Source organism: Bombus vancouverensis, chromosome 2 (genome assembly GCF_051014615.1).
Source record: "Bombus vancouverensis nearcticus chromosome 2, iyBomVanc1_principal, whole genome shotgun sequence".
Classification (NCBI taxonomy): domain Eukaryota; kingdom Metazoa; phylum Arthropoda; class Insecta; order Hymenoptera; family Apidae; genus Bombus; species Bombus vancouverensis.
Window position 1 is genome coordinate 1,615,831 of NC_134912.1, and position 15,639 is coordinate 1,631,469.

Here is a 15,639-nt window from a genome sequence, read left to right on the forward strand (position 1 = left end):
AGAAGATATCGTTGATCTTTGAAGAATATTTCTTCTTCTTCTTCTTCTCTTACTTCTTTTTCATTTAATGAAAATTGTAAATCGGGCAGAATGTATCCGAGCAGTCTTTTCTTCTCGATTTTCGATGTCGCTCGATGATCCTCGAGATCGTTGTTCGTTAATGCAATAGGGAAGACGCTGTTCCGGTGAAGCTGTGACAAACAATTACACACACACACACATGTGCTATTTATATGGAATAAATGAAACCAAATGACTCGGAGACACGTGGACGTATCGATTGAAGAAACTCGGTTATTACTTATTACAGTTTCACTGGCTAATTGCTTCATAGAACAAATATACATAGCATTATGTGTACTATGTATCTCAATATACAAGAACTGAGGTACTACAGGATTTGCGAAATATTTCAATAGCGGCGGAATAATGTAGATTTTCGTTGCTTTCAAAGAACTGCTGTTCGATTCAAGGAAATAGCGTGAATAGGCGGAGATTAATGTAGTCGGACAAATACGATGCTCTTTGAAAATTAAACTCGTCTCGAAATATCTAAATTTAGCGGAGCTTCGAACTCTTAATGCTGGTTTCTGCTTACGCAAACCAATTCTAGAGTAACTCGTATTCGAGTCTAAATCGCATGCAAATATATGGAATACATGCTGTATTTACAGCTTCTGTGAGGTAAGATCGCTCGTGTTACGAATGTACGTGCAATAATCGATGAATAAATTGTCTTTTGTGTGTATTTACAAATTGACAAATTTCTCTCATGCAGAGATAGTTCGATATTTAGATTGGTGTAAAAAGACGGATCAATTTTTGGCACCACGAACCATCTCCATTTCTATAAACAACTAACTTTTCGTGAAATAGCCACGATTCTCCGCGTGATACGCGACATTGGATGCGCATCTGGCATGACGCCGAATTATGAATGCATCCGATTAATAAGTACGTACAACTTACATATTTACATTTCTCCTTCCGTCAGATTAAATCGAGGAAATTTCATACTGCTGAATAAATTTTTTATATAAAAGATTGATAGCATTTTATTTGAAATTATTATATTTGGTTAATTGCGTCAGTATTAATAATATAATATTTGATGATTATTATTATTATGAATATTGTTCATATTATTTTGATAGATTTTAGTACTGAAAAATGTTTTAACCCTACTGTAGTTTCAGTAAAATTATTATAAATATGCTTGTTTGTATCCTCGTGACATTATATTAAAATCTCATTGTCCCTTTTCAAATGGTATGTTACAAATAAAAATAGTTACATATAACGTCTTCGGCTCGTTTTTGTCTATAAATATTAAGACACGAGGTAAAGATGGAAATCAATCGTTAAAATGAAATATTTTGAAGTATTGGCTGACATTAAAGTCGAATGAAAAGAAAAATAATATAAATTAACATTATAATAGTTCTGTTCCTATTCAAAATTATAATAATTGGCCAATAACAGTCTTTTCAACTATGCTAGACATATCAGCATTGAATGCTTATGTTTTATATTCTAAAGTAAATTCCTTGTGAAAACCGACATCTTTGAGAAAAAGAGCATTCGTAGAAAATTTAGAGAACGGATTGATACAAAATTATATTATACGATGAAAATATTAGTCGCGTACGAAAGCTGCAAAAGAGATATGGTGGAGTGTTATAAATACGTCGGAATCTTCAACATCGGCTGAAAAAGTTACAGTTCACAGAAAAAGAGACAGATACCACATATGTACTAAAAGACAAAAGAAAAAGTCGCAAAAATGTTACGAACGTCAAAAGCTACTATTATCGTATATTTACAACTTGTTATAAATAAATAACTTTAGTAGACTGTACCAGCTTTATATTATAAGGCATTATAAAAAAAAAAAAAACATAATAACATATAGCATTTCCTTGATCCTGTAGTTAGAAAATGAAACTAAGAAAACGAATTTTACATATAAGGGTCGCTTTTGTCTCGGAGACCTTAAATGTGCAGTTGAATCAAGGACTACAGCAGAGTTAAATAAATTTAAATATGTTGATTTTCTCCTGAAAGTTCTCATAAATATTATAACTTCTGATTTACTAAGCTATTTATCTTAAAACTATTGAAACTGATAGGTATTAAGTGTGCATTATTATTATTATTAATGTAACTAATAGTGACAGTTTATTTCTTTTTGGTAAATATTAGTATTATAAATTTTCACAATTTAATTTGAAGTCCTTTATATTTTTTTCCGAATATGTCAATAGTCTCTGAAAATTTTCAATTTCTTATTGATCAAAAATAACGTTACTAGTAACAATTCATTTTATTTCATCGAATTTTAGTATCATGTTATTCCTTAACATTAGGTTTACGGGCGTTTCTTAGATACCTATCTCTACGAGGACCCGTCAATCTGACGGGTAAACGAAAATACGCATTTTCTTTAAAAAATCGATTTATTCAAATTAAATCTGAATTGAACAATATTAGGCTTCACGTTTAAATAAATTATTAATAACTAAAAAGTCTTTTTTTTAAATTATCACGGAAATGATAACAATAATATTAACGCTATAGGGTAATCATATTTATTGAGCACATTTTTTACAAATATACTGAATTTTGTTTGTGCATTTTCAGCATACGATCTTTTTGGAATATATACAACAATTATTGCTTCTATTTTTTTTGCACTAGCCCACTTGGCAACTTTTTCGTACTTCTGACGTTGAAAGTGACGGAAATGAAGCATCTGATCTTTGGCAAAATATGAACTCCTTCCTGGATATTTTCGATCCGGTGCACTCTTTACACAATATCCACGCGTTTATCGCTGCCAAATCTAAAATATTGAAAAAGAACTTGGAGGGGCCATCGGAAACTCCCTGCTTTCACACTATTATTTGCGTGCCATCTGGTCAACGACGTCCACACCAAACTTTGTTTTATTATAATTTATAACGTTTATAACACGTTTATAATTGTCTTCTACTTGTATACCTGTATGTTTGGTGCTTAGAAGGAAGATTTTTACGTTAGGTTTACTTTTATACACAGTAAGCGTGCAGTTTTCTGATTTATATAAATTTGAGGAAAACAAAGTCACCTTGTCCTTTTTTCCCTTGAGCATCGAGTTTCATCTTTCCCCATATAAGGGAAACCATTCAAAATATATTTTGTTTGGACGTCAACTCACTTACAAACCAAAACTTAATGCCAAATTTATGCGGCTTATTCGGCATATATTGCGTAAACCTGCATCGGGCTTTCGTTGGAAATAATTGTTCATCTATTGAGATATTTTCATATGGCTTGTAACAAGCCTGGCTATTACTTATAAATCTGTTCCATATTTCGGATATCAGCGCAAATTTATCTGTTTGTAATCTTTCGGAGACTTTCAATGATCTCGCTTCATATGCCCGGGCATGTAGAACTCCTAGAAAACTACGTGACTCAACAACTGCGATTGTCCGTCTTTTCTCAAAACTCAATGCGCCTCGGCTTCAGTGCAATCTTTTATGTGTTCCATTATGTGTCTATCGATTACCAATTCAAAAGCACTAGTTACACAACCCGACATAATATTCCTCTTAGCATAGCCAGTAGGCCCTGCGATATCCTTGAATATCATACGAACGGGCGTCCTACCCCTAGATCCGGCTGCTTTCAGTTTTATCCACGGCGTCCCGTCAATTGCAATTTCAGTTTCACCCATTACATTTTGGGATGTGCTTGGAACGCTCGTCCTGTCATCCTCGGAGTCAGAACTAGAAAAAATACGCATCCTTTTCTTGTTACGACACACTTTCAGAAAGTTTTCCTCTTCACTATCCGAAGGTCCTTCTATCTCTCCGCTTTTAGTGTATTCAGAACTTTCACTGTCAGCTTCGCTTTGGCCTAATTCATATTAATCTACTTCGGAGGTATCCTCAGAACTATCTTCATTGATGTTGACAATTTTGTTCAATATCTTATTATATCTCCTGGACTTACTCGTGATTGCTAGAAAAGGGGGATTGGTCAAAAAAAGAAAATACTGTGCCCAAATTCAATTATCCTATTGCAAATACTTACAATAAGCGGAGACAACAATGGGAAATGTTTACAATAACTGAAACTTTTGCACACTGTCTTTGAAAAACGGTTTGTTTATGAAATCAGCTAGCCCGTCAATTTGACGAGTTTCGTAGAGATAGGTATACTACATACAGATTTCAAAAATTAGAAAGCCTAGGAAAAAATAATTGTGTGTATAAATTCTTTAGATGAAATGATTAATTTGCGATGCAAAATGGTTAGAATTAATGCTATGGTTTTAGGGATATTTCATTTTGAGGTTTGAAATCCGTCGAATTAACGGGTCCCGTAAACCTAGTGTTAAGGTAACTTATATTGCCTTATTTTTTTGTAAATAATAATATAATATATGTAATATATATATAATATATATAATAATAAGAATATATTAGTGTCAATTCACTCAATTCGATTCACAATCACGCGATTCGTTTCGAAGAATACTGAACATTATAACTGAACATATATAAACACAATTATATATTATAATTGAGCATTATACATGTGTCAACAGTGTTTAGGCTCGATACTCGGTAACGGTTTTGAATAACGACTGACGATACTCTCAAGCATAATCATACATATGTATAAACAGGTCTGGAGACTTGCCAGGGGAAATCGTTCATCTTTTGAATTGACTTAAATCGGCGGACTCGCTTTCGGTATATGAGTGCCCAGACCTGTTTATATGATCGTGCGTCGCGGATGTATAGTTTCGGAGGTCCGACGACGCTCTGTTGTTCGTCGCAGAGGACCGCGGGCACGGAGCCAATGAAGCGAGGTCACGTTGCCCCGTAACACGAAAAGCGATAAGGATTTTCTAAAAGGATCTGGTCACGGAGTGATGAATCCTCTGGCAAAAGAACTGCGAACTGAGTCAAGAAAGCTTAACACTTACGCGAGATCCAGACCGACTAAGATCGATATAGGTATTATCTAACAAATGGTAATCCATTTTATTTCAAGACATTTTAATAGCAGAACATTTTTCACGGTGACTCGAACTTGCCTTCTTTTTATAAAAATTTTCATATTCCCTACAATGCGTATAAATTTTCAAACCAGTCTAATACCAGAATAAATAAATTTTACGATTGTTTTAACTTTCCAAATATGTTACATACATTCGTAAACAAAACGAATATAAAGTATATATTTGTTTCCTTTAAATCAAAACAGGTAAACAACCGATATAACATTAGACATTATCCAACTTAAAGCCGCTTATCCAGCGATAAGCCAAGCTAATCTATGCTAAGCATAGCGAAATGTGAAAGCATTTGCATCGATGCATCTATAATCTATACGAAATATGGAACCGTCTCTAGTGGAAAACACAATACTCCGCTTATCATTCATAGTTTAGCTGAGCCGATGGATCTTCGATCTAACTCCTCCGACATAGAAGCAAGACTATTTACTTCAATTAAAATCGATCGTTAAGTATCTAACGACGAACTCGTTGAATCTTGTTACCAAATAAACTTTATCGTCGATTACTCAAGATGGAAACAAACCCAGTTCAAACAAGTGTAAACTAAAACAGTACAATAACGAATTATATGTACATATTTATCGATATATAGAATAATTCGATACAGAATCAAATGCACAAAGATAATAGTGGAAGTGAAGAACGGGCACATCCTTGAGCGATAGTTAAATTAGACTTCAGGAAGAAGTATTTATTAGCACACTTGACTGGTTGCGAGATTAGAGGAAATATTCAGATCCAGCCGATTATTATGTTGCTTCTACGAGAATGATCTTATTTTCCTATTATTGAAAATAATGGAATCTCATCTTGGCCAATTGCTAAAGTCACGCTGAAATTAATTTTTGGCGATGTTGAGATGAAAACTTTAATTTACACGAAACAATGGAATTAAATTCTGCTTCTATTAGGTTGGCAAGTATGTGATTGCGGATTTTGTCAATAGGTGGTAATGACCAATAATTTTTATTAATTAATATAAATAATTTTTATAATTATTTGTTTGTGTTATTAGAATATCAAAATTATTTTAAATATAATGAATAAAATATAATAGTAATTTTTCATTTGAGTATAAGAACGCAAAATTGCAATTTAAGTTTCTGAATTTCTTTTGGAAGTTTATAGCGCTTTCAGGATAGACAAAAATTAATTATCGGTTGTAACAGTAAAACATCTCGGCAAGTTAAAACTTGCATAAACAAGCAATTCATAGAAATGTATAGGATGGTTCATTTTAACATTCGATCGTACTACAAATTTCTTAATTTTCTATCGATAATCAGCTAATCTTCGGTAAAAATTTGGTATCGCTACAATAATATAATGATAAAGTATAGTGGCACACTGATAATTCCTAAAGTATAAAATATTGAGACAAAGTAAGATATTAGACACTGTTAACTAAATAAAATGATATTTTAAAAATGCAAATGAAACTTCTAACAATACCGCAGAGTATTATTAAGCATATATAAAATTTATGAAAATGAAATATATATACACGATGTAAATACTATAATCAATAATTAATCTCTATAAACTTAACAAAACATAATTAACAAAACATTTTATTTTTACTTTTATATGTATTTTATGTATTTACATATGTCTTAAATATCTTGAATATAATTATACAATACAAGACCTTGTCTTAAATTATAGGTAATATCTTACAAAAACTTTCAAGTATTCCTTTAAAATATGCTACAAGAATAAGGGCTTAAAATTTCGCTTAAGATACAGTTAAGGGGCAAAATCGATTTAATTTCGTATCGTTCGATCGTTTACGCATCCCTGATTTTAATTAAGTCCCTGTGCTATCACGAACTTAAAATCATGGCACCAACCTTCCGGCTATATGCTTGGAAATGTCCCAATTTTGACAACGGGGTCGTCGATGTGGCAAATTTCGGGGTCGTGGCAAGGAAACTAGGTCATATCGATTGACCGTCTCCCCATTCTGCAGGAGTGCGCGCTTAAAAGAATTATTATAGTTCTCCCTTTTTTCGTCTTTCGTGCAACGAGATGAGCAGTGAAATTGGTAGCTAGAACTAAGGACAGAAACTCGGCAACGATCTTAAAAATAAGAATCAAGTTCAAATCGCGATTTTACTGCCTGGTAAGATTCATTCTTTCGTTCATCTTATTGCATTACAAACTTTTATGTCCAAAAAATTGGAAAATGATATATTCCATAATACATCCTATATTCTATATTATATAATTCTAAATTTGTTCATTTGAAAATTATTTTTATTTATGATATCTTACATTATTTTGTATGGGTACTGTCTATTTTAACATCTTATATGGTTATATTAAAATAACCAATTATGTATAGTTAAATACATTTAATTTTACATTGCAATTACAATACATTACAATTACAATACATTAATACAAAAAATATATTTAATCTTATTACTTCACTAATGTGTATTTAACTTCATTCCATTATTGTCGTTGTTTAATACTTGATGCTTTGATGCAATTTTTAGTAACTTTGCTTTATTTCCGAGCATTTGATAATTGAATTCATTTTAAGATATAGATTACATAGCTGTACTAAAATATATAACTGAGTCTAAATTCTGATACTGTGAAGTATCATTCTATTTAATCTTATCATCTTACAAATATATATCTTATTTGATTTTGTTCTTTCCGATATTTAGTATCCAATAAAGTAATGTACTTTCTTGATAACTTCGCTTCGTTTTGATTCATTTGATAGTTGAATTCAAGCATTTAAAAATATATAATTATATTAAACTATGTAACTATAATATACACATAATAAAATATATATATAATATTTAAGTTCAAATGTTCGATGATTTTAATAAATATTTCATTTAGCTTCATTTCTTTCAATATTTAATATCTAATACATGAATGTAATTTTTAATAACATTATTTTTCTAAAAATCAGGTAATAATTAAGATATTTAACAATTAGAAGCTCTACGCAATTTCAACCAATAAAATAAACTAGATATAATATATATGTGTAAATGAGTAAAATATCCGGAAATTTATTTGATTTTTTATAGAGGCAAGATGAAATTTACGTTCATAATATTGAAAAAAATTTTGATAGACGCAGTATCATACAGAATTTATACCGGAATAATAAGTGGCGATGACATCAGCAGAATTATTGTTTTTCCAATCACGCACATTTTAGCATAACGGAAATCATTTCCAGCATATCGTTCGTACAAACATGCATTGGAAGAATAATACATATTTAGTTAAAGTCAAGCGATAGGATAAATACTAGTTAAGAAACTAACTAATTTCTAATCATATTAATTATTAATATTGTATTTCAAATATCCTAATAAAGTAGTATCATAATTCAATCAAATTTATATATCACTTTATTAATAATAATAGTAAATTGATATTTCAAAAGAGAAAAATTTATTTCCATTTCTGTTGAAAATTTGTAGAAACTATTTACTACACTCACTTCTTATTACTTAAAATATTAGATATTAAGGGTCTAGATTTTAGACAATTTGACCTAAAAATAGAATTATGATGATATCATGTGTTCGCTTATTGCGTAAGTTTTGCATTTATAATTAGGTGTAAGTTTCTTGCTGAAAAACAGTTTTCCTCTTTTTTTTCTACATTCTCTCTAAACCTAAATAACCCTAATATTTTCTAACCCTATATAGGTACATATTCTTTACGTTTTTATTTGTCATTCTTTTATCAAACATATGCTAAGTATAGGTATTTAATGAAGATATGTATTTCACTCACACTCACACTCACTCACACAATACAGTGTATTTTATATAACCTTCTAACTGTTTGTCATATCGATAAATGAAGATGACAAAGGAAGAGTATGTTATACATAATATGCATAATTTTATATTTAGAAGAAGAAAGAAGTTTTGATTAGATTCACAGATACAAAGCATAAATACACACAGATAAATCTTTTAAAAATAAATACATAATCGGTGGAAATTTATAAAAGTAATGATGTAATTAATGTTATAACGCTTAATATTTTTAAAATGTTCAAAAGAATGACGAGAATATAATAATATATATAATTCTAAAATCAAATAATTGATTTGGTAACATATGTTTGGTTCACAATATCGAATTTAAAGATTTACTACCCTTTAACTAGAAACTTTACCCAGAAACTATGACTTATCATATTCATCTCTATCATCTTCATACGTGATCGAAACGAGAGACTTAAGGAATTTAAATATTCAAAAAATTGGTAGCGATGACGAACATAATCGTAATCGTAACAAACTAAACTATTAAGTTTAATATCAACTTATTATCATTTATTTAGTTAGTTTTTGTTTATCAAACGCAATTAGGGAAGTGCGTGTTTCGTTACTTTTTCATTTCTATCGTTCCAGTAATATCACATATATAAGAAATCAAGCAGAACAAATTTCTTGCAACAGTTCCTATCTTAACGAGCAAAGAGAAGAGTTGACAATAATCACCTAATAACTTTGTACATTATCATCCATAAGGAAACACGCGTAAAACGAAAAACAATTTATACATGATATGTTAAACCATGAAGTATCTGCGTAAAGGTCAGGCTCGGAGCAACATCAACATGAAAAATTACATCAAAGGATTTATAAATACATTGGATTTTCAATTTACATACCGTTAGAATAGTCGGTTTGAGGTTGAAGTAGTGATTACTTCGGTTGAGATGGTTCACCGAATCGATCTTTAAAATGTCGCACATGATACATATATGTATGTATGTACATATGTAATTACGTTGCGAAACCGGTCAGAGTAAATATACCTCTATTATAATACGTATGCATACATATGTTTATGTACATACAATACATACCAATTACGTTTATGTATACCATGATCGAAAGTAGATGATACGTTGAATCCGTTCTGCTACTGTCTACACACCAAAAGTGTCAGTATTTCACCATAAGCCAATCGAAATTAAATTACAACTTAATGACAGTGATCATGTCCGCGATACGTGCACTTCGCATATTCCTGATTTAAATTTAAATCGATATGCAGAGCGTCCTGTATACTAACGTTATAAGCTGGTTTCTCGTAAGTTATCATAGGTACATAGCGACAGTTTACTTTTTTCAGTTCTTTTTAAACAGTATGAACTGTCTTTTTACTAGTCCTTTTCTCATAGAACATAACAAACATAAATGCATAAAGCATTTAAGAAAAAGCTACGACCTGAGATAGCTAAGTAGTTGATCGCAAAAATGATAGATAAAAAAGGTAAATGCATAAGTGGTTAAGCATTTATAGAAACTGTAAAACAAGCCTATTTATACGCCTTAAGGCTAAAAGTAATAAAAAAATCTCATCTATTATTCGATTCGCCTAATTAATTTAGATATCTCAAATTTTAAATTTTTACAACAATTAGATGACCTAGTTGCGATTCTTCGTATTTGAATCGTTTTATTGGTACGTTACGTTTTTATCATTCCAACGTTCAACGAATTTTCAGATCTGCTCTGAAGTAACCCGGAATATTCACAAGATATCGGAAGAAAGCGCAATATATCGACGATACGATTTGAAAAAATGGAAAAAAGATGCCGAAATACAAAACGCCACAAATACGACTAGTTACACCATCTGTTCTAAGTACATATATATTCGCACTCTTTCTATATTATCCCTTTATAATTAGAGAACTCTATTTTACTTGTGAGAGGAAACAAACACGATGGATTACCTATAATTCTTTTTAATTTAGTCCAGAACGTAAGAAATATCAATAAATTTTCAAGTTAAAAGGAACTGTAGAAAACTGTTTATTAAATAATCATAGACAACTACATATTTTCCGGAAGTTACAAGAACTGTTTATTGATTTACTGAAATTAAACTTATTTTCCAGTTTCCATCAAGTTGAATATTTCTTGTATTAATGACGCGCACAAATAGTGGTGTGGTATCTGAAATCTAGAATCCGGAGACTCACATACATATGCACATTTCATGACGCGTTACATATAGCGCAAACTGCAGTGGCACGATGCAGTACATATAATGATTACTTGAAGTTGTCGATGTCAATTTTACTTCGATCACGTTTGAAAACCCGATTTCGCAGCACCAATGATATTACGTCGTGAAAATCACTAAACGTGGATTACAGAAGACATGTGAAATTCCTCGCAACGAATTGTATCTACGTATAATAATTTAATTTAGGAAGATAAAGGCAGCCGAGTACTATACAGAGACCACTGCTTACTTCGTAGTTCGTACAAGATACCAGATCTAGCTAATGAGATAGAACGTTAATAAGATTTTCAGAGCTTCCACTACTAACGCTTTCCGTTAAAACGTTTGCTTTATAGTATATATTGTAAACGTTTCTTTTATGGAGAAGTAATTACCTACAATTCATATTTCCCTTAAAAAAATTGAAAGAATAAAAAGAGAAAGAAAAAGTAAGTACATACATATACGCTGTAACAAGTAGCATATTATAGCAGAGATAAGTAAAACAATGGGAAATGAGTGAAGCGTAAACATAGTATACGATCTTACTATATGATGAAAGGCCTATAAAACTATAAACAAGCTTTTTAGCGTTTCACCTTCTCCTTAAACACGTTTCCGGTTTCGAACATCGATACGATCGACGTGTGAATCTCGAAACCGGTTCTTCAAGGTCGATGAAGACCCGTCAGCACCAGACTGCACTTTCAGAACCAGCTATGGCAACATGTTTACTATAACACTTAACAAGTTCTTCGGTGACCGACCTATATACCTAAAGGCCTGTAAATCGTGTTTCACGAATGATCGAGAGTATTATCTAAAATTCATTGCTATATCGTGCATTCTTTTATTTTCTTTCTTCGTTTCGTTTTTTCAATAGAAAATTTGTATTACGAATGAGTACGAATCTAATGACAGGTGATTAGTGACTTTTGGCAATGTTTACAATTAGTATGCTTAAATAAATTCGAAGCTGGTCATTTTATCAGAGTTTAGTTGTTACTTTCATACGTTATTATAATTTTTTAGTAAACATCTGGATGAAATTTCACTGTAATGCATATTGAACGAATTACTGATGGCATTAATCAATGGAAATTTATTTTCTGTGCGTTTGTTATACCAAGAATAGATAGCTGACGTACGTCTGTTTATTCGCGCTGCGATACCAGACATCGTAACTGTTACGTTATGGTATAAGAGTTAATACCCTTAATTAGAAAATTTTGGTTACGCATGAACGTCGTCGATGACGGAAATTTAATTATGGTTACCAATAATCATTATCAATGACACAAATTTTATTTTGGTTACCCATTATCGACGCCATTATCGACGCCAACAAATTTTTTTAATTACATTCGACTGCTAACGATTGTTATTAATGTTACTGATAACTAGTATATATTTATTAACAACATAAAAATATTAATTATAAAACATGTATTGCTTTTAAGCGAAAAAACGGAATGAAAATATATGATACAAAGAACAGGATAAAAGATATTGCACTACTATAATAATGCAAATATTATACTACAATACCCTTTATCCTATTTCCTGTTTCATATATTTTCATACCGTTTCTTTGTTTAATAGAATATATGTATAAATTTTACAATTACGTTTTTTTATGTTGTTAATAAATACTAATCATCAGCAACATTAATTGCTGACCCACGGCCATTAATAACTACCAACCAATTTATCTGTCATCGTCGGTAACTATTATCGTATTTCTATCTCCATTTATATCATATATCAAACTTTAATGATTGTCGACAACAATAGTAGCCAAACAATTAAATTGTATACTTAGTTACATACGTTGAATTTACAATTTCGATGCTTTTCAAATTTTAAACAATGCATCAAATAAAGTAAATCAATAAAGCCAGTAAAATAAATAAATAAAACTATCAAGAAACTAAATCTATGTTTAAATATTTCTCAATCTATTCCATCTCCCACGCAAGCATTTCATAATTCAACTAAAATCGTAAACACCAACCACATAAAACCACTATTTAAGAAAATAGCTTTACACATAAAAATCTTGATTTTGCTTCTTCCATTTAATATTCAGCAACTACTTACATAACTTAATTAGAAATGAATCTCTTTATCGTTCGCTACTATAATATTATAATAGCGACAGGAATAAAAGTTCAGTTGAATGATACTCATAAAAGTATTAATTTTTAGAAATAAAAGCCATATAGAATACGTCAATATTTCTCAGTGATTACGCAATGGAATAATTTCTACGAAATTTCTAAAACGATATATTAAATAAAATACATAAATAAATAAATATGTATGGCTTAAAAATTATTACGTATATAATTACAATATAATTATTTCTGAGCTTATTTTATGTAATATTCAATTATCCCGTAATTCCATTAATTCTGCTGCGATCCTTGAATTTTACGTTGCAATCACGCTTTCGTTTTAAGAGAAAGGAAAATTTAATGTTCTAAGGAGATCTTCAGCATAAAGTGAAATGAGAATTGGTGAGTAGATACTGTAATAACGATCCTTTTATTTTCTCAACTTTTTTTCTAACGATAAAGAGATACGACTCGGTCGAAAGATAACCCAAAAAATACAAAGGAGTTGAATTCATAAATAACAGCGATCAAATGAAATAATTAATTATAAAGTAATTTGACATATAAACATTAATTTTACTATTTTTGCCTAGTAATTACTGCGCAATTTGATTACAAATAGATCCCTTCATTGTTAACTGTCAACTACCGTCATAACAACAATTACAATGAAGGCAAAAGCACAAAGAAAGTAAAGGAAATAATCCGTACGAAAAGGATCCTGGTTAGAAGGGATCTTGTACCGTGTGACCTTATCCCTATTCTTAGGACATTCTATCCACATGGAAATTCTGAGTTGGCAAAGTAAAGGAACACGTCTCCTATTACCTTCTGCCTATACACCACATTTACATCTTTACATTGCTCGCCAGCGAATTGGTGCACCACTCGTCTTCTAATCTTATTGCAAGTGTTATCAACGTGTGGCAACGTAAATATACAGGGTGGTTGGTAACTGGTGGTACGAAAAATTTTTATTCTATATTTTCGACTTCTTTTTTCGCGTAGAATCACCCCCTTTCCGCTTCTACCACCAGTTACCAACCAGCCTGTATAATACAAGCCGTTTCCCAGCCGTAGGTTCGCAGCTGTAGTTTAAGATGATTGTTCCTTGGAATACATGCAAAGTTGCCAGAACTAGTACGTTCAGTTCGTGAGAATCACCTCTCAGCAGGAGCATTTTGCTTGTACGATCTACATACATATGTACGTATACATATAAGTAGAATTTCTTTTAGCCTAATACAACAGCACTTCTTTTATAAGCTTGCTAATTAAAACGTAAAAATTCGTCATGCAGCTTCTAGACGTCATACTTATTGCGAATTTCCTAACTTTCATCATTTTGAAATTTTCATATATAAATCTCTAAATTTCTAAATTTTCCTACGCAAATTTATTCATCCCCAAGTTTCTATATCCTAATTTTTTAATTTCTGAATTAAAATATTCTATCCATATTCTATCCTTTTTAATTTATGATATTTCATATCACCTAAATCAATAAATTCCCAAATTTTCATATCCGAATTTTTTACATTCCAAAAATTTTACATACAAATTCGATACTTTCAGGTTTAAGATGACCATAACCATCTTTCAAGAAAAGAAATTAATATAATTACATATATATTAATAAAATAACATAATTATATTATTAATATATAACAATATTATAAAATAATATTAATAAAATTACGTATATATTACAATTTTACATTTACGTTTCCTACATTTTCAATCTAAATTTCTTTAAATTACTGTACAAAATTTAGTTTTATACGAAACTATTGAACATACTTCATCAGTAATATACGTTTGTATATTTTCAAAAATATTTTCTCGTTAATGTCAGTTCTCAACTAAATTTTCTCACCCACTTTTTCTCTGCCGACAAAAATATCGTAATACTTGCAAACAGAGTTATATTTAAAAATTCGGTGGGTACGTTTAGGTAAACGTTTAGTTGAATAATGAATGAATAAATATGAATGAAGATAGAATATCTTTTGATCAAAAGTTAAGACTTGTAACGTGTTAAACTGAAAGATTTTAAGAACATTTTTATTCATTATAATAATTAATAAAATTACTTAACTAATATTAAATATACAGAAAATGTTCCATACAATCTAATTACCAATGATATGTATTTTCTACGTTAAACAAGATTTTCTTTAAATTATGGGACTAATTACCTGAGCTCCAATGCTATATCAATTCCAAAGTTTCCATAACTTTTCAACGTCATTAACGACAGATTGTGAGTTTATGATCCAAATCTGGTAAGTTATTGATCATATAATAAAAACATTCTGATTAACAATATATACATATATAGCTGTTTCAGCAATCGTGATACAATTGGTAAGAGGGTAATTCTACGTAAAAAAAACAACGAAAATTAGAATACGATTTGTTCATATGACG

The 15,639-nt window shown here is 30.5% G+C and overlaps 1 protein-coding gene and 1 long non-coding RNA gene across 2 annotated transcripts in view; both read right to left on the reverse strand.

Annotated features, from left to right (window-relative positions):
• The window catches only part of SNF4Agamma (SNF4/AMP-activated protein kinase gamma subunit), a 133,757-nt gene that overhangs the window by 51,455 nt on the left and 66,663 nt on the right, over nt 1-15,639 (reverse strand). The window lies entirely within an intron of this gene.
• On the reverse strand, nt 1,920-4,843 carry LOC143305122 (uncharacterized). The gene is made up of 3 exons (XR_013061811.1): nt 4,583-4,843; nt 4,078-4,233; nt 1,920-4,005 (listed from the first exon to the last, which is right to left on the reverse strand). It is a non-coding gene; the product is annotated as an uncharacterized LOC143305122 (long non-coding RNA).